Consider the following 18,986-nt stretch of genomic DNA (forward strand, 5'->3'; position numbering starts at 1 on the left):
AAAAGTTTTTTGTTTTTTTTTTTTTTTTTTTTTTTGTTTCCTTCCTCCCCCCCCCCCCCCCCTTTTTGTCCCCCCCCCCCCCCCCCCCCCCCCCCCCCCCACCCCCCCAAATGTTTTCCCCCCCCCCCCCCTTTTTTTAAAAAAAACCCCCTTTCCCCCCCCCCCCCCCCCCGACACCTTTTCCCCAAACCCCCTTTTTTTTTTTAAAAAAAAAAAAGGGAACAAAAAAAATTTTGTTTTTTTTGGGAAAAAAAACAATTTCCTTTGGTTGGGACACCCCCCCGTCCCCCCCCCCTTTCTCAAAGGGGGGGCCCCGGGGGGGGGGGAATTTTTTTTTCTTAAACCCCCCCCCCCCCCCCCCCCCCCCCCCAGGGGTTTTCCCTATCTTTTTGGGGTTATTTAAAAAAAACCCCCCGGGGGGCTCGGTCCCCACTAAACCCCCCCTTTTGTTTGAAAAAAAAAAAGGGGGGGTTGGGGGGGGGGAAAAAAAATTTTCCCCCCCTTGGGGGGGGACCCCCCCCAAAAACCCCCCCCCCCCCCCCCCCCCCCCTTGGCCCCCCCCCCCCCCCTTTTTTAAAAAAAAACCCCCCCTTTTTCCCTTTTTTTTTTTTTTTTTTTTGGTTTTTAAAAAAAAATTCAACCTTTCCCAAAAACCCCCTTTTTTTTGGTTTAAAGTAAAACCCATGGGGGCCCGGGGGGCCCCCCCTTTCCCCCCCCCCCCCCCCCCCCCTTCCCCCCCCCCCCCCCCCCCCCCCCCCCACCCCCCCCCCCCCCCCCCCCCCCCCCCCCCCCCCCCCCCCCCCCCCCCCCCCTTTTTTTTTTTCCCTTTTTCCCGCCCCCCCCCCCCCCCCTTTTTTGTTGTTTTGGTTTTTTTTTAGGAAACGTTGTTTTTTTCAAAAACCCCCCACAAACAAAAAAAAAAAACAGGAGTTTTCCCCCCCCCCAAAACCCAATGGAAAAAAAAACCTTTTTTCAAAAACCGGAAAAAAAAAAAAAAATTTTTAATTTTGTTAAAAAAAAGGGTCCTTTTTTTTTCCCCACCCCCCCCCTTTTTTTTTTTTTGGCCGGGGGGGGCCCTATTTTTGTTTTTTTTTTTTTTTTTTGTTTTTTTTTGATTGCCTTTTGTCAAAACAAAAAAAAAAAAAAGTACTTACGGGGGGGGGGGAATTAAACGGGTCTTTTTTTTAAGTTCCCCCTTTTCAAAAAAACCACTTCCCCCCCCCCCCCTTCCCCTTTCTTTCCCCCTCCCCCCCCCCCCCCCGTTCCCCCCCCTTGGGTCCCCCTCCCTTTTTCCCCCCCCCTCCCCCAAAAAAAAAAAACAAAAAAAAACAAAAATTTTAAAAACGGGTTTAAAAAAATTTAAAATTTTTTTTTTTTTTTTCCCCCCCCCCCCCCCCCCCCCTTTTTTTTGGCGGGGGGGGTTAAAAATTTAAAACTTTTTAGGGGGGGAATTTTTTTATGCAAAAAAACACCAAAAAGGGGGGGGTCTTTTTTTGGGGGGGCGTTTTTCCCGGGGATTTTTTTTTAAAAAAAATTTTTCCGGGGCCTTTCCAAACCCCCCAATGGAAGGGGGGGGGAATTTTGTCATTTTTAAACCCCCCAAAGGGGGAAATTTTTTTTTTTTTTTTTTAAAAGTTTTTTTTTTTCCCCCCCCCCCCCCCCCCAAACCACGTTTCCCCCCCTTTTTTAGTTTCCCCCCCCCCCCCCCCGTTTCCCCCCCCCTTTTTTTAAAAAAACCCGGTTTCCCCCCCCCCCCCTTTTTTGAAAACCCCCCCCCCCCCCCCCCCCCCCCCCCCCCCCCCCCTCCCCGCCCCCCCCCCCCCCCCCCCGCCCCCTTTCCAGGGGGTTTCTTCAAAAATGTTTTTCCCGGTTCCCTTTTTCCCCCCCCCCCCGTGGGGTTTTTTTTTTTTTTTTTTTGTTTTTTTTTTTTTTTTTTTTTTTTTTTTTTCCCCCCCCCCCCCCTAAAAGCCCCCAAAACCCCTTTTGGGTGGGGTTAAATTTCATTCACCCCTCCCCCGGAAACTTGGGTTTCCCAACCAAAAAAAAACAAACAAAAAAGAAGGGGTTTAACACCATTTTTTTTTTTTTTTTGGACCTTTTCGGAATTGGGGGACGGGGTTTTAACAAAACCCCATTTTTTTTTAAAAACAAATTTTCAAAATTACCACTGTTTTTCGGGGGAACCCCCAAAACCCCCCTTTTGTCCCCCCCCCCCCCCCCCCCCCCCCTTTTTTTTTTTCCCCCCCCCCCCCCCCCCCCCCCCCCCCCCCCCCCCCCCCCCCCCCCCCCCCCCTTTGGGATTTTGGTCCCCCCCCCCCCTTTCCCCCCCCCCCCCCCCCCCCACCCCCCCCCCCAAAAAGGGGGAAAAAAAAAAAAAAAAAATTTTGTTTTTCCCCCAAATTTTATCAAAATTCCTTTCTTTTTTTTCTTTTCCCCCTTAAACCCCCTTTTTTTTTGCACCCCTTTTTTTTTAAAAATACATCAAACCCCAAAAACCCCAAAAACGGAAAACCCCCCCCCCCCCCCCCCCCCCCGTTTTCCCCCCCCCCCCCCCCCACAAAAGGGGAAGGGGGGTTTGGGGGGGTCTTTTTGGGGGGGCCCCCCCCCCCCCCCCCCCCCCCCCCCCACCCCGTTTCCCCCCCCCCCCCCCCCCCCCTTTGGTCCCCCCCCCCCCCCCTCCCCCCCCCCCCCCCCCCCCCCCCCCTTTTTGTTTTTTTTTTTTTTTGGGGGCGGGTTTTTTGGGGAAAAAAGGGGGTCCCCCCCCCCCCCAAAAAATTGGTTTAAAATTTTTTTTTTTTTTTTTTTTCCACCCCCCCCCCCCCCCCCCCCCCGTTTTTTTCCCCCCCCCACCTTCTTTTGGCAAAAACCCCACAGGAGGGGGAACTTTTTTGGTTTTTTGGAACCAAAAAAAGGGGGGGGGGAAAAAAAACCCGTTTTCACAAAAAAAAGGGTCCCCCCTTTTGTTTTTTTTGTTTTTTTTTTTTTGGGGGTATTGTTTTACCTCCCCTTTTGGCCTTTTCCTGTAATGGAAAAAAAACAAAAAAAAAAAAAATTTTTTTCCTCCCCCTCCCAACCCAAAAAACGGGGGGGGGGGTTTTGCTTTTTTTTTTTTTGGGGGGGCCTTTTCCCCCTTTCCCAAAAAATTTTAAAAAGGTTTTTTTTTTTTTTTTTTTTTTTTTTTTTTCCCCCCCCTCCCCCCCCCCCCCTGTTTTGGAAGGCTTTCCCCTTTCCCCCTCCCACCCCCCCCCCCCCCCCCCCCCCCCCCCCCCCCCCCCCTCCTTTCCCCCCTTGGGTTATTTTTTTTTCACCCCGGAAAACACCAAAACAAAACCCGGGGTTGTTTGGGTTTTCCCCTGCCCCCCCCCCCCCCCTTTTGGGGCTGTGTGTAAATCAGGGGGGAAAAACCCCTCCCCCCGGGCCCCCCCCAATTTGTTTTCCCCCCCCCCCCCTTGGGGGGGGGGGGGGGGGGTTTTTTCCCCCCCCCCGTCCCCCTTTCCCCTTTTTTTTACACCCCCCCCCCCAACTTTCGCTTTTTTTTTTGTTTTTTTTTCCCCCCCCCCCCCCCCCCCCCCCACCCCCCCCCCCCCCCCCCCCCCCCCCAAGGGTTTTTCCCGGGGGGGAAAAAAAAACCCCCCCCCCTTTCCCACCCCTAAAAAAAAAAAATTTTTTTTTAGGGTCCCCCCCCCCCCCCCCCCCCCCCAGAAAGGTAAAAAACTGCGTTCCCTTTTTTTTCCCTGGGACCACTCAAAAAAAAAAAAATTTGTTTACCTCCTGAGGGGGGGAAATCCCCCCCCCCCCCCCCCCCCCCCCCCTCCAATTTTTTTTTTTTTTTTGTTTTTTTTTGTTGTTGTTAAAAAGGGGGGGGTTTTTTTCACCTGGGGGGACCAGGCCCCCCCCCCCCCCCCCCCCCCCCCCCCCCCCCCTCCCCCCCCCCCCCCCCCCCCCCCCCCCTGGTTTTTTTTTTTTGTTTTTCCCCCCCCCCCCCCCCCCCCCCCCCCCCCCCCCCCCCCCCCCCCCCCCCCCCCCCCCCCCCCCCCCCTTGTTCCTCCCCCTAACTTAAAGGGAACCAAAAAAACAAGGGGTTTTTGTTTTGGAAGGGGGGCAACACGGGGGGGCGCGGACCCCTCCATCCCCCAAGGCAACCCCTCCCCCCCCCCCCCAAAAAAAAACGAATTTTTTTTTACACTTGGGCCCCTTTTAAACTGTTTTTTTTTTCAAAAACCTAGGGGGGGGGCTATGGGGGGGGGGGGCCCTTTGTTTTTTTTTTTTTGTTTTTTTTTCCCCCCCCCCCCCCCCGCCCCCCCCCCCGGGTAAAGCCCAAAAGAAAACCCATTGAGGGGATTTGCAAAACCCCCACACAATTAATTTCTTTTTTTTTTACAAAAAAGGGGGGGGGGGCGGGGGAAAAACAAAATGTCGGGGGGGCCCCCCCCCCCCCGCCCCCCCCCCCCCCCAAACAAACAACACAACCCCCAAAATAAATTTGGGGAAGAAACCCACCCCCCCCCCCCTTTTTGTTTTTTTTTTTTTTTTTTTTTCCCCCTTCCCTTTCCCCCCCGGGGTTTTTTTTTTGGGTTTTTCCCCCCCCCCCCTAAAAGTCTTCTTAACAAAACTTTTTGGTTAACATTGAAAGGGGGGAAAAAACAAAAAAACGGAAAAAAGGGGGGGGGGGTTGGGGGGGGGGGAAAATGGGATGCTTTTTGGTTAAAAGGCGGAAAATTTTTTTCACTTTTAAAAAAAAAAAAATTTTTTAAATTCAAAAAAACAGGGGGGGGTTTGGGTTTGGGTGGGGCGAAAGAAATAACCGTTAAAGCTTTGCGGGATAAACCCCCAACCACCCGGGGGGGTGGGGGGAGGTAATTCCCCCTGAAATGCGGGGGTATTTTTGTTGGTGGGGGGGGTTAAAAAACAAAAAATTTGAACCGTGGGGGGCAAAAAAAGACACAAGTTTTTTAAAGGGGGGAAAAAAAAAAAAAACCAAAAAACAAAAATCCCCCCCCAAAAAAAAAAACGGAACAGGGTGGGGTTGGGAAAAAAAAAAAAAAAAAAAAAAAATTTTTTTTCCGGGGGGGACAATGGTTTTATTTTTTTTGTTAATTTTGTTTTTTTAATTTGGTTATATGTTTGTGGGGGTTTTCACCACCGAAAACGTGGTGGAAGGAACAAACGTAAAAATAAGAAATAAAAAAAAAAAAAAAAAAAAATCCCAACCCTTAAGACCCAAAAAAAACCACCCCCAAGTTTTTTTTTTTGAAATTTTTTTTTTTTTTGATTTCTTTTTTTTGGGGGATTTGAATTTCCCCGGGAAAAACCGAAAAAAAAAAAAAGGGGGAAAAAAAACAATTCTTAACCCATAACAAACTTTTTGTTTACAAAAAAGGGGCGTTTTTTTTCAGGGGGGGGGGGGCCCCAACCCCGGGGGGGGGGAATAGGGCGGGCGGGTTTTTCTACAGGTTCGGGGGGTTCAAAAACAAAACCAAAACATTTTTAAATTTGTTTTAAAAAAAAGGGGCGTTTGTTTTAACGTGCCCCCCTTCCCCCCCCCCCCCCCCCCCCCCCTGTTTTTTTTTTGTTTGGGGGGTTAGGGGGTTGGGGAACAAAACCACCCCCAAAAATTTCCGTTTTAAAAAAAAAGTTCCTTGACACCGTAAAAACAAAAAAAATTAATTTAAAAAAAAAAAAAAAAATTTAGGTTTTTTTTTTCAAAAAGCCCCCCTTGGGGGGGGGGGGGGGTTAACCAGTTTTTAAACGGGAGGAAACGAAAATCAACCAAAAAAAAAACAAAATTTAATAACAAAATTTGGGGCAAAAAAAAAAAAAAGAGTGGGACATTTGGTGTGGGGGAAAACAAGAAACAAAATTAGACCCCCCTTGGGGGGTTTAAAAAAAAAAAAAAAAAAAAAAAAAAATTTCCCAAAAAAAAAACAAAAAAAAAAAAAAAAAAAAAAAAAAAAAAAAAAAAAAAAAAAAAAAAAAAAAAAAAAAAACCCCCCCCCCTCCGCCCCCACCCAAACCCCAGGCGGGGGGGGGAAAAAAAACCCCTTTTTTCTGGGGAACCCCCCCCCCCCCCCCTCCAAACACCACCCCAAAAAAATTTGGAATTGGGACCGGACAAAAGGGGGAAAAACACGAAAAAAAACAACCCCCCCCACCAACCCCCCCCCCAAAAGGGTGGGTCCGATTTTTCCCTCACCCCCCCCCCCCCCCCCCCTCCCTTTCTGGTAAAAAACCACCAAAAATCCCCCCCCCCCCTCCTTCTCCCCCCCCTCCCCCCCCCCCCCCCCCCCCGGTTTTTTGTTTGGGGTTTTTTTTTCCCCCCCCCCCCCCCCCCCCCCCCCCCTCAAAAAAAAAAAAAAACGGGCAGGCATGGGGGCGGAATTTTGATTTTTTTTTTTTTTTGGAAACAAAAAAAAAAACAAAAAAAAAAAAAAAAAAAAAAAAAAAAAAAACAAACAAAAAAAAAAAAAAAAAAAAAAAAAAAAAAAAAAAACAAAAAAAAAAACACATAAAAAAAAAACAAAAAAAAAAAAAGTTAAAAAAAAAAAAAAAAAAAAAAAAAAAAAAAAAAAAAAAAAAAAAAAAAAAAAAAAAAAAAAACAAAAATAATAAGAAAAAAAAAAAAAAAAAAAAAAAAAAAAACATAAAAAAAAAAAAAAAAAAAAAATAAAAAAAAAAAAAAAAAAAAATAAAAAAAAAAAAAAAAATAAAAAAACAAAAAAACAAAAAAAAAAACAAAAAACTAAAATAAAAAAAAAAAAAAAAAACAACCAACAAAAAAAAAATAAAAAATTTAAAACAAAAAAAAAAAAGGAAATTGATTTTTTAGATAAAATCTCAGGGCTTTGGCACAAACAGTTCCTCTTCCACAGACAGACAGATGAACTGAACTGAGCATGTGCCAAGTGAATAATGGCACTCTAGACTTGCTTCTGATTGGAGAAATTCAAGGTGTTACGACAGGCCCGTGTTACAACTGTCCCCATTTTCCCCTAGATTTTTTGTTCTGTCATTTACATTCCGCTTGGTGGAATTTAAGAATGCCCGAGAAAAAACCCTTTTTTTTTTTTTGTTTTTGCGGGTGGACCTTGAGTTTTTTTACGACAGAGTCTCGCACAAGTTTTGGTTATCCCCAGTTCCTTGGCAAAATGGGGTCTGCGGAAAAAAAAAGTGAAATGACCGCAGCATCCTGTAGAAGAACAGTGAGAGAAGAGTCTTAGTTAATGGGAGCCTTTCATTTGTTGTCCCACTTAAATGTGGGTTTGCAGCAACCTCCCCCGTTTTCGACCAAAAAAGTTTTTGAAAGAAACAAAACAAAAACAATCAAACCAAAACAACAAAAACTGTTCTAGTTTTAAAGTTTTCAATTTCCTTAACCACACAACACCAACACACGTTTTTGGAGGTGAAGTCGTATCTTTTTTTTCAGAACTGGATGACCCCCCAACCCCCTTGATTTAGCCCCCCCCCCGCAATTAGAAGAACCCTTTGGCTCAAAGTGTTTGGGATGTTCTACCAAAAGAGGAAAAAAGAAAAAAAAAAAATCTCTGTATATTGCGGGACCCTTTATTTGCAAGGGGCCCCAGACCTGATGTTTGTGTTTAAACTGATTCAACCCATATTTTGGTTTTGAAGTTTGTTAGTACAGTATCTGGTCAAGCGGAACTGTGTGAAATGTAAAGGCGGGACCTTCACAAAGCTAGTTTTTTCCCTGCTTGGTAATCTGACACTGGGAAGTGGAAGTTTTTTTCTTAAAATCTACAATTTTGGGGGGGGTTTTTCAAAGGGGTGGGGTTCCCTACACCCTCACGGGACGAGTGCAGATTGGGGGAAACAGGGGTTTGTTAAGCTACCCTGGGCAACCGAAAAAGTGCTTAAGAAAGTGAGAAATGTTGTGGTTATGAATGCCCTTGAATGTGAAGCAGATGGTTTGCAATTTTTAAACCAAGGTTTAAAAATTTATTTACCCAAAACAACGGTTCAATTGGAGCATAACGTAAAAACAAAAACCAACACAAAACCAATTTAAACCACCACCACAAAAACGAAACTGAAAACCCTACATTCGTTATTGAAAGGTGCCTTTAAAAAAAAAAAAAAAATTAGGAATGTTTTTTTGACAGTTTGTTGAGTTTGGGAGGTGCCTAATTGTGTTTCAAAATTAACAAAAGGCTTCTCACTGAGCAAAGATTTTATGGTGATGAATGCAAAGAAAGATGGGAGTGGAAAGGGAACTGAAAGTTTGTTTTTTTGATATTTTTTTCAGGAAGGTGGTGAGACAAGTTCAAGGAAGGTTACTTGGTGAGAGCGGTTAGGTGGTCCACCCCTGATGGGTGGAAAAAAAAAAAAAAAAGGTTGCCCATCGAAGGTATTTGTGAAAACAAACCTTTACAAACAATAAAACCAACCCCACAAGGTGCAAGAGAGTGTGGCAAATGATGGAACGAAGGGTGAAATTCTAAAGACTGAAATAAATGCCCTCGTCAGGGTTGTGGAGCGGAAGAATCAGCTGAGCATCTGTTGGTTAATTGCAGCTTCGCACAACATGTTTGGGCTGAGGCTGACACCTTTGTAAAAGAATATTGTGAAGGAGAGACAGTAAATGAGCCCATGATATTGTATGGGAAACATAATGAAAAGATGAGCAAGAACAAGTGGTATGTGTTGTGGGCAATACTGAACTCCTTTAAGGACGCAATATGGAGAGCAAGAAATGTTCTGGTTTTTAGGAATGCTCAGCTCTCAAGTTCGGACTGCGTGAGGCTGGCTTTGAGCATCCTAAAGGATTATGAAATCAAAGATCGTCGGGAGTCGGGGAAGCAGAAGGCGGAACAAATGTGGAAGGTGGGAAAGTGGATTGGTGGGCAATGGGCTGTTGGCATTGGTTAGTGTTTCTGGGTGTTTTCAAGGGTTTTGGATGAGGAGGTTATTTCACGCCTTACCGTCAACAAAGGAGGGAGTAAAAAAAATGAATCGCAAAAATATGGTTTTTTTTGTTTAAGACCAATATTCCCAAGGGCCGGGGAACATTTTTATTTCCTTTTTTAATGAAATTGTAGTGTTTGTGTTTTTGTTTTTTGTGTGTTTTGTTCCCATGACGTACCTTTCTTAAAGTAAAAAAAACACAACACACCTTCAAAAACCGATGGCTAACACAGGCATTTTCCGTTGATATTGTTATTCTTAAACAAAAAACAAATTCAATAACCAAACCGGACATTAACTTGGAAGTATTAAAACCCGGGGGGGCCCTTCCTTCAAATTCAACCAAAAAAGTGTTAACTTTTCTTTTAAAGTAATGGTTTCTGTTTAGTTATTTTTGTATATGTAAGAGTTAGTTTTTGATTTGTGTTCAGTTTTGTAATTGTAATAAGTGTTGTGTTTTTTGAATGTTTTTGTGTTGTTAATTGTTAAGATTAAATTTATTATAAAAATCAAATCAAATCTGTTCTTATCAGTTTAATATCCGATACGTCCCCCATAGGGGGACCGTCTATATTAAATGGAATTTTGGAAGCGGGAGATGGAAGCGGGGCTTGCTCAGTCCATCCACGCATCGACCGGTATTGCAGTACTACGGGAAGGTGCCCATTTCGAAAGGTCAACGAGAGGCGAAGCGGGCGAGAGAGAGAGAGAGAGAGAGAGAGAGAGAGGAGAGAGAGAAGCGAGCGAGGCCGCTCGGGGTGGCGGGGGGTTGGTGGGTTGCACCCTCCTCCCCCCTCCCTCCCTCCCTGGGAGGGGGAAAGGACCCTGCGGGCCAAAAGGGAAGGGCGCTTTTCTTGCTTCTTTTTTTTTTTTTTTTTTTTGTTTTTTTTTTTTCATATTTTTTTTTCATTTTTCATCGATTGTACGTCCGGATTGGCAGCTGCAGCAGCAGCATCAGCAGCAGCAGCAGCATCAGCAGCAGCAGCAGCAACAGCAGCAGAAGCAGCCCTTTCGCCGGGGCGGAAAGGCAGATGCTTTTTGGGAGGAGTTCCATGTTTTTGTTTTGCGGGCGTGGCCTCGCTGCCGCTTGGCAGAGGGGAGGGCCTTGGGGCCTTTGGGCCTTTGGGCCGGCCGCAAGGGCTCGGCCGCCAGCAAAGGCACACTCTGGCTTCTCCACAGCTCGAATAAATTTTTCGCCTTTCACTAAAGATTTCCGTGGAAAGGAGCATTTAAGAGTTCGATCCAATTTTTGGACAGCCCTTCCCCTCAGGGAGGTGCTCCACCTGGAGTTTAAAAGCAGAACGATCACAGAAAGGGCGGTCGCCCCCGTTGGAGCCAGGCACCTTTCCTTCCTTCCTTCCTTCCGTCCTTCCTTCCTTTCGAGAAAGAAGAAAGAAGCAAGTACCACGACTTGCGGGGGTTATGTGGTTTGCGGGCGGCCGCGCCCGGGGCGTTTGTCCAAAACCATTGTGGGCATCGCTTCTCGGCCTCTTGGCTCATTTCAAGTGTATGTGGCATGACCGCAGCATTTTGAATATTTGCTGAGAAAGAGAAGGCGCTGGGATTTGGATGCGATGGCAACGGGAAGAAGAATGCAGAATTTGATCCGGTTTCGATGGAGTGAGGAGTTGGTGAAACAGCTGAGAACCGTGGACGTTGGAGAGTGGAAGGATACGCCAGGTGGGCGTGAATTTTTCGTGAAGGAAGTTTTGCTGAAAGGACTGCAGTTGGAGGTGAAGTCTATTTTTTGTTTTCAAAATTATGATAAGTTTTTTGATTTAGTTTTATGCAGTGAAGATTTGGCTCGGAGCGTTTGGGATAATTATCAGCGGAAGAAAAATGAAAGGCCTTTTTCTTTCTATATTGGAGACCCTTTGTTTGCAAGAGAAGTTCGACCATTATTTGTGTTTATGTATAACCCATATGTTGGTCAAGAGGATGTTGCACAGTACATTGGGAGAGTTTGTGATATTATTTCGGGACCTTTTAAAGTTCTTGACCCTGTAGGCATCTGGACTGGGAAATGGAAATTTTTCGTGAGGCTGAAGATCTGTAGTACAAAAGAGGGGGGTATAGTACACCCTCCGGGCCAGGTACAGATTGGGGGAAACAGGGGTTTTTTAAGCTACCCTGGGCAACCGAGGAGGTGTTTCAAATGTGATACGGAAGGACATGAGGCGAATGAGTGCCAAGTAACGTTCTGCCAAAAGTGTAGGAGGAAGGGGCATGAAGCCATGGACTGCAACACCCCAAAGAGGTGTAGTATGTGTGGATCCCTCGATCATTTGTATAGAGAGTGTGGTAAACGTGGTATGGATGAAGAGCGAGCAAATGAGAGTGGTGATGGTGCAAAGAAAGATGGGAGTGGAAAGGGAATGAGTGGAAGTGGGTGTGGTATGGATGGAGAGCGAGCAAATGAGAGTGGTGATGGTGCAAAGGAAGATGGGGGTGGAAAGGGAATGAGTGGAGGTGGGTGTGGTATGGATGGTGAGCGAGCAAATGAGGGTGATGATGGTATAAAGAGAGATGGGAGTGGAGAGGGAATGCGTGGAAGGGGTAAAAGTGGTGGTGATGTAAGTAAGGAAGGTGGTGTGGAGAGTGGTGGAGGGAGTATGAGTGGTAAGGAAGTGAAAGAGGGTGGAGGTGTGGGTGTAGGTGGTGGTGGTGAAGGTGATGGTGGGGCGGACAAGGTAGAAGAGAGTGAGGCGATGGAGGGAACGGAGATTGATTTAAAAAAAAAGCGGAAAGACAGAGAAGCTGGAGCCGGGAGCAGAAGTGAGGAGAGTTCCAGTGAGGGTGCAGTTGGTCCGAGCTGGTCGGAAAGTGTGGAAGAAGAGGAGGAAAGGAGGAAAAGAAGAACCGATCAGCGGAGAGAAAGGGAGGATGCTAAGGAGAAAAAGAAACGAGAAAAGGAGGAATACGAAAAGTTAACTTGGGGGGAGAAGAGTGAAATAGAGAAGTTTGGAATTGAGAGGGATAAGATTTTGCAACGTGCTAGATGGAGGGCAGACATAGCAAGGAGGGAGGCGGAAAAGAAATAGAGGGATAGGGTTTTGTTTTTTGTTTTTTTGCTGAAGTGTATATTTGTGTGATGATTATTATATGAAATGATATTGTTTGTGTATAGTGTTTTTTGTTTCCTTTGTTTTGAATAATAAAATAATGTAATTGGGTATTTGGGTTTTTGTTCTGGGGTGAAAAGTAAGTTTTTGTTTGTAAATTTGCATATATGTAAAGTGAAGGTCTTTTCTTGTATTGTTAGAATATATGTTTAGTTTCTTAGTTACTGTTTTATTAGACTGTGTTGTTGTTTTGTAATGGGAATCAGGATTGTGTTTTGTTGAATATTTTGTTTTGTTAAAGTAAAGTAATGGTTTCTGTTTAGTTATTTTTGTATATGTAAGAGTTAGTTTTTGATTTGTGTTCAGTTTTGTAATTATAATAAGTGTTGTGTTTTTTGAATGTTTTTGTGTTGTTAATTGTTAAGATTAAATTTATTATAAAAATCAAATCAAATCTGTTCTTATCAGTTTAATATCTGATACGTCCCCCATAGGGGGACCGTCTATATTAAATGGATTTTTGGAAGCGGGAGATGGAAGCGGGGCTTGCTCCGTCCACTCCACGCATCGACCCGGTATTGCAGTACCTCCGGGAACGGTGCCCATTTCTCAGAAAGGTCAAAAGAGAGAGAGAGCGAGAGAGAGAGAGAGAGAGGAGAGAGAGAGAGAGAGAGAGAGAGAGAGAGAGAGAGAGAGAGATTTAGCTGAGGCCTCTCTCACGGAGAAGCTCTCCTGGCCGCTCTCTCTATGGGACCTCTCCCTAGACGTTGATCCCCCCTCCCTCCCCTCCTCCCCTTTCCTGGGACGCGCCGTTTTCTCGTTCTTTTTTTTTTTTTTTTTTTTTTTTTTTTTTTTTTTTTCATATTCCCTCCCTCCCCACCTCCCCCTACGGTCGGTCTGGCACGCGCCCTCGCTCGTCGGTCGTTCCGCAGGAAAGCAGGCCTCGGGGGCAGCCGTGCGTTCTTTTTTTTTTTTTTTTTTTTTTTCTTTTTTTTTTTCTCATATTTTTTTTTTTTTTTTTTTTTTTTTTTTCATATTTCATATTCAGGCAGGCCTAACACACGCAGCAGGCCAGTGTAGCAGCAGCAGCAAAGCGCCCTTTCGCCGGGGCGGAACGGCAGATGCGTTTTGGGAGGAGTTCCCTGTTTTTGTTTTGCGTGCGTGGCCTCGCTGCCGCTTGGCAGAGGGGAGGGCCTTTGGGCCTTTGGGCCGGCCGGAAGGGCTCGGCCGCCAGCAAAGGCACACTCTGGCTTCTCTACAGCTCGAATAAATCTTCCGCCTTTTACTAAAGATTTCCGTGGAGAGGAGCATTTACGAGTTCGATCCAATTTTTGGACAGCCCTTCCCCTCAGGGAGGGGCTCCACCTGGAGTTTAAAAGCAGAACGAGCACAGAAAGGGCGGTCGCCCCCGTTGGAGCCCGGCACCTTTCCTTCCTTCCTTCCTTCCTTCCTTCCTCCCTCCCTCCCCCGCCCGCCCGAGAAGCAAGTACCACGACTGCTGCGGCGGGCGGCCGCGCCCGGGGCGTTTGGCTAAAACCATTGTGGGCATCGCTTCTCGGCCTCTTGGCTCAGATCAAGTGTAGTATCTGTTCTTATCAGTTTAATATCTGATACGTCCCCCATAGGGGGACCGTCTATATTAAATGGATTTTTGGAAGCGGGAGATGGAAGCGGGGCTTGCTCCGTCCACTCCACGCATCGACCCGGTATTGCAGTACCTCCGGGAACGGTGCACATTTCTCAGAAAGAGAGAGAAAAGAGAGAGAGAGAGAGCGCGGGGCTTGCTCCGTCCCTTCGCGCCCGACGCTAATCGCCCGCGTATTCTGGTCGTAGCGGATCTCATGGAGGCTCCTTGCCACAAGGTAAAGAGTGCCCTCGTTCTCTCTCTCACTCGCTTGCGCTAAAGCTCTAGACGAGCGAGAGCTACTCTCCGAAGAGATAGCGAGAGAGAGAGAGAGAGAGAGAGGAGAGAGAGAACCCTCCTCCCTCCCCTGGAGAGGGCCCCACTCCCCATCCGCAAAAATAACCCCTCCCTCCCTCCCCACCTCCCCTTTCCTGGGACGCGCCGTTTTCCCGCTCTTTTCGTTCTTTTTTTTTTTTTTTTTTTTTTTTTTTTTTTTTTTCATATTTCATATTCAGGCAGGCCTAACACACGCAGCAGGCCAGTGTAGCAGGGCAGCAGCAGCAGCAGCAGCAGCAAAGCGCCCTTTCGCCGGGGCGGAACGGCAGATGCGTTTTGGGAGGAGTTCCCTGTTTTTGTTTTGCGTGCGTGGCCTCGCTGCCGCTTGGCAGAGGGGAGGGCCTTTGGGCCTTTGGGCCGGCCGGAAGGGCTCGGCCACCAGCAAAGGCACGCTCCGGCTTCTCTACAGCTCGAATAAACCTTTCGCCTTTTACTAAAGATTTCCGTGGAGAGGAGCATTTACGAGTTCCAATTTTTGGACAGCCCTTCCCCTCAGGGAGGGGCTCCACCTGGAGTTTAAAAGCAGAACGAGCACAGAAAGGGCGGTCGCCCCCGTTGGAGCCCGGCACCTTTCCTTCCTTCCTTCCTTCCTTCCTTCCTTCCTCCCTCCGCCCGCCCGCCCGAGAAGCAAGTACCACGACTGCTGCGGCGGGCGGCCGCGCCCGGGGCGTTTGGCCAAAACCATTGTGGGCATCGCTTCTCGGCCTCTTGGCTCTGCTCAAGTGTATGTGGCATGACCGCAGCATCCTGAGAATCCAGTGAGGAAGAGAAGGCGCTGGGAGCTGTATACGATGGCGACTGGGAGAAGGATGCAGAACCTCATTCCGTTTTCGATGGAGTGAGAATTTGGAGAAGGAGCTGAAGACTGTGGACGTTGCTGATTGGAAGAATACACCAGGTGGTCGGGAGTTCTTTGTGAAGGAAGTTTTGCTGAAAGGACTGCAGTTGGAGGTGAAGTCGATATTTTGTTTTCAGAACTATGACAAGTTTTTTGATTTAGCTTTGTACAATGAAGAACTGGCTCAAAGTGTTTGGGATGTTTACCAAAAGAGGAAAAATGAAAAACCTTTTTCTCTGTATATTGGAGACCCTTTATTTGCAAGGGAAGTTAGACCTCTGTTTGTTTTTATGTACAACCCATATGTTGGAGAAGAAGAAGTTGTACAGTATGTCAAGCGGGTGTGTGACATTATTTCGGGACCTTTTAAAGTACTTGACCCTGTTGGTATCTGGACTGGGAAGTGGAAGTTTTTTGTACGGTTGAGGAGGAGGAGTTCCCTTTTTTTGTTTTGCGTGCGCGGCCTCGCTGCCGCTTGGCAGAGGGAAGGGCCTTTGGGCCGGCCGGAAGGGCTCGGCCACCAGCAAAGGCACGCTCCGCCTTCTCTACAGCTCGAATGAACCGTTCGCCTTTTACTAAAGATTTCCGTGGAGAGGAGCATTTACGAGTTCGATCAGAATTTTTGGACAGCCCTTCCCCTCAGGATAGGGGATCCACCTGGAGTTTAAAAGCAGAACGATCACAGAAAGGGCGGTCGCCCCCGTATGGATGGTGAAGGAGGACCTTTCCTTCCTTCCTTCCTTCCTTCCTTCCTCCCTCCGCCCGCCCGCCCGAGAAGCAAGTACCACGTCTGCTGCGGCGGGCGGCCGCGCCCCCCCGTGGGCCCTATAGTGGTGGACGGGGGTATGATGGTGGGAATGAAGTTAAAGGGGGTGCATGTGTGGGTGGCCCATCGCTTCTCGGCCTCTTGGCTCAGATCAAGAGTAGTATCTGTTCTTATCAGTTTAATACCTGATACGTCCCCCATAGGGGGACCGTCTATAGTAAATGGATTTTTGGAAGCGGGAGAGGGAAGCGGGGCTTGCTCCGTCCACTCCCCGCATCGACCCGGTATTGCAGTACCTACGGGAACGGTGCACCATTCTCAGAAAGGTCAAGAAAGAGTCAGAAAGAGAGAGAGAATGCAAAGAAGGAGAAAAGTGAAACCGGAAATGAAGTGAGGATCGAGAGGAGAGAGAGGAGAGAGAGAGAGCGAGCGAGAATAAATATGAGAGGAATAGAAAGAAGGTGATAAATATGTAGAGAACTTTTAGCGACTCTACTAGCGGGCTGTATAGAGTCGAGTTTTTCCCGTTCCTTTCGTTTTTTTTTTTTTTTTTTTTTTTTTTTCATATTTCATATTCAGGCAGGCCTATGAGAGAGAAAAGGTTTTTTGCATACGCAGCAGGCCAGTGTAGCAGCAGCTGAGCAGCAGCAAAGCGCCCTTTCGCAGGGGCGGAACGGCAGATGCGTTTTGGAATTAGTTCCCTGTTTTTGTTTTGCGTGCGTGGCCTCGCTGCCGCTTGGCAGAGGGGAGGGCCTTTGGGCCTTTGGGCCGGAAGGGCTCGGCCACCAGCAAAGGCACGCTCCGGCTTCTCTACAGCTCGAATGAACCTTTCGCCTTTTACTAAAGATTTCCGTGGAGAGGAGCATTTACGAGTTCGATCCAATTTTTGGACAGCACTTCCCCTCAGGGAGGGGCTCCACCTGGAGTTTAAAAGCAGAACGAGCACAGAAAGGGCGGTCGCCCCCGTTGGAGCCCGGCACCTTTCCTTCCTTCCTTCCTTCCTCCCTCCCTCCGCCCGCCCGCCCGCCCTCCCTCCGCCCGCCCGAGAAGCAAGTACCACGACTGCTGCGGCGGGCGGCCGCGCCCGGGGCGTTTGGCCAAAACCATTGTGGGCATCGCTTCTCGGCCTCTTGGCTCAGATCAAGTGTAGTATCTGTTCTTATCAGTTTAATATCTGATACGTCCCCCATAGGGGGACCGTCTATATTAAATGGATTTTTGGAAGCGGGAGATGGAAGCGGGGCTTGCTCCGTCCACTCCGCTGAGACGGTCCCCCCCATGGAGGGGACCGGCTATATTAAATGGCTTTTTTTGGAAGGGGAGATGGAGCGGGGCTTGCTCCGTCCAACAATCCACTGCATCGCCTCTCTCGCACCAATCTTAACGCATCTGTCCGCTCTCTCTCTTTCTCAGAGGTCAAAAGAGAGAGAGAGAGAGAGAGCGTGAGTGAGCGAGAGAGAGAGAGAGAGAGAGAGAGAGAGACAGAGAGAGAGAGAGAGACCCTCCCTTACCCCTCCCTCCCTCCCCCCCTCCCCTTTCCTGGGACGCGCCGTTTTCCCGTTTTTTTTTTCTTTTTGTTTTTTTTTTTTTTTTTTTTTTTTTTTTTTTTTTTTTTTTCATATTTCATATTCAGGGTCCAGGCGAGGCGTGCGTACCCGCAGCAGGCCATGTAGTAGCAGCAGCAGCAAAGCGCCCTTTCGCCGGGGCGGAACGGCAGATGCGTTTTGGGAGGAGTTCCCTGTTTTTGTTTTGCGTGCGTGGCCTCGCTGCCGCTTGGCAGAGGGGAGCCTTTGGGCCTTTGGGCCGGCCGGAAGGGCTCGGCCACCAGCAAAGGCACGCTCCGGCTTCTCTACAGCTCGAATGAACCTTTCGCCTTTTACTAAAGATTTCCGTGGAGAGGAGCATTTACGAGTTCGATCCAATTTTTGGACAGCCCTTCCCCTCAGGGAGGGGCTCCACCTGGAGTTTAAAAGCAGAACGAGCACAGAAAGGGCGGTCGCCCCCGTTGGAGCCCGGCACCTTTCCTTCCTTCCTTCCTTCCTTCCTCCTTCCTCCCTCCCTCCGCCCGCCCGAGAAGCAAGTACCACGACTGCTGCGGCGGGCGGCCGCGCCCGGGGCGTTTGGCCAAAACCATTGTGGGCATCGCTTCTCGGCCTCTTGGCTAAGATCCAGTTTGTGGCTTGACCGCAGCTTGATCGCTGGAGAAAGAGAAGGTGACGTGAGGATGGCGGCTAGATCCTCATCAAGGTCGGCCCAGGGGGCTGGACTAAAGAACACCGTTCGTCTGAGGTGGAAGGAAGAGAATAAAGGAGACTTTTTGGATCGGGACCAGTTCGTGCAGAAGGTCATCATGGATCAACTGAAGCTTGTGCCTACTCAGATCTTCTGTTTACAGGTAAATAACAACCTGAAATTTGTGGATGTAACTTTTACGACAAAATTGGTTTTTGAAACCTTTTTCAAAACCTGCAAGGAAAAGTCGGCAGTGGAACCCTTATCTTTTTATACGGTGGAGTCGTTGTGGCATCAGGAACACCGCATAATGACTGTTCATATGTTTAACCCTTATGTCAGCGATTATGATGTGGAACTCTTTCTCTCTCGATATTGCTCGTCTGTTGCTGGCGGTGTATTATTGAGAGATAAGAATGGGATTTGGACGGGTAAAAGACAATTTCGTGTGGATTTAAAACCTGATGCTGATGGGTACGATGGGTTCAAACATCCACCAGCCAATTTCTCCATTGGGCCGAATCGAGGTTATTTATTCTATAGTGGGCAGCCTCAGCATTGCCGAAAGTGTGGCAAATTTGGGCATCTAGCAGTTTTATGCGATAATGTGATCTGTCGCAACTGTCAGGGTGCCGGTCATGAAGCTAAAGACTGTTTAGTGGGGAAGAAATGCAGCATCTGCGACTCAGAGGGTCATTTGTTTAAACAATGTCCTATGAGGCAATCCACGTATGCAGATGTGGTCCGGAGTGAAAAGCCGACAGAGGAAGAACCAGCCGGTCAGGGCGTGGAGGAGGACCGGTCGCAGCCGGACTTGACTTTCACGCAGGCAATGGAAGAGGTGCCGGAGACTGAAGACGGATCCAGTCAAGAAGCTTCAGTATCCGCGGTTAGCTGCAGTGAACTAATTCCAGGGAACCAGGAGCATTGGAGAAATGCAATGGGTAAGCGGAAAAACACGCCGGAATCATCAGAGATTCCATTTGAAACTGCTGGCAAAAAGAAGGTAGGGGGAATCCCTCTCTCTGTTAACCCTTTTGACATTTTGTCAGTCAGTGAGGAGGGGGAGGCTTTGGATGAACTGCCGGAGGAAAGGATTATCAAGGATTGGAGTGAGTGTGCTTCAGGCAGCTCTGGCATTAGGGACACTTTGGATATGCTACAAGCAGAATGTAATGCCCTTGGTAAGGGGCATAGTAGTCAGGA

The 18,986-nt window shown here is 47.7% G+C and overlaps 9 non-coding genes and 2 pseudogenes across 9 annotated transcripts; all 11 read left to right on the plus strand.

Annotated features, from left to right (window-relative positions):
- Nucleotides 1–9,412: 9,412 nt before the first annotated feature.
- On the plus strand, nucleotides 9,413–9,592 carry LOC121311398 (annotated as a pseudogene).
- A 489-nt stretch (nucleotides 9,593–10,081) lies between these two features.
- LOC121311361 lies at nucleotides 10,082–10,198 on the plus strand. Its single transcript, XR_005949193.1, has one exon. It is a non-coding gene; the product is annotated as a U5 spliceosomal RNA (small nuclear RNA).
- Nucleotides 10,199–12,409: 2,211 nt separating this feature from the next.
- Nucleotides 12,410–12,593, plus strand: LOC121311379. The gene has a single exon (XR_005949208.1). It is a non-coding gene; the product is annotated as a U2 spliceosomal RNA (small nuclear RNA).
- A 632-nt stretch (nucleotides 12,594–13,225) lies between these two features.
- Nucleotides 13,226–13,343, plus strand: LOC121311403. Its single transcript, XR_005949225.1, has one exon. It is a non-coding gene; the product is annotated as a U5 spliceosomal RNA (small nuclear RNA).
- Nucleotides 13,344–13,531: 188 nt separating this feature from the next.
- LOC121311359 lies at nucleotides 13,532–13,724 on the plus strand. Its single transcript, XR_005949191.1, has one exon. It is a non-coding gene; the product is annotated as a U2 spliceosomal RNA (small nuclear RNA).
- Nucleotides 13,725–14,333: 609 nt separating this feature from the next.
- Nucleotides 14,334–14,447, plus strand: LOC121311364. Its single transcript, XR_005949195.1, has one exon. It is a non-coding gene; the product is annotated as a U5 spliceosomal RNA (small nuclear RNA).
- Nucleotides 14,448–15,313: 866 nt separating this feature from the next.
- Nucleotides 15,314–15,435, plus strand: LOC121311372 (annotated as a pseudogene).
- A 238-nt stretch (nucleotides 15,436–15,673) lies between these two features.
- On the plus strand, nucleotides 15,674–15,866 carry LOC121311375. Its single transcript, XR_005949204.1, has one exon. It is a non-coding gene; the product is annotated as a U2 spliceosomal RNA (small nuclear RNA).
- A 478-nt stretch (nucleotides 15,867–16,344) lies between these two features.
- Nucleotides 16,345–16,461, plus strand: LOC121311362. The gene has a single exon (XR_005949194.1). It is a non-coding gene; the product is annotated as a U5 spliceosomal RNA (small nuclear RNA).
- Nucleotides 16,462–16,662: 201 nt separating this feature from the next.
- On the plus strand, nucleotides 16,663–16,849 carry LOC121311378. Its single transcript, XR_005949207.1, has one exon. It is a non-coding gene; the product is annotated as a U2 spliceosomal RNA (small nuclear RNA).
- Nucleotides 16,850–17,383: 534 nt separating this feature from the next.
- LOC121311409 lies at nucleotides 17,384–17,501 on the plus strand. Its single transcript, XR_005949231.1, has one exon. It is a non-coding gene; the product is annotated as a U5 spliceosomal RNA (small nuclear RNA).
- Nucleotides 17,502–18,986: the final 1,485 nt, after the last annotated feature.

This window comes from Polyodon spathula, unplaced genomic scaffold (assembly GCF_017654505.1).
Source record: "Polyodon spathula isolate WHYD16114869_AA unplaced genomic scaffold, ASM1765450v1 scaffolds_3195, whole genome shotgun sequence".
NCBI lineage: Eukaryota > Metazoa > Chordata > Actinopteri > Acipenseriformes > Polyodontidae > Polyodon > Polyodon spathula.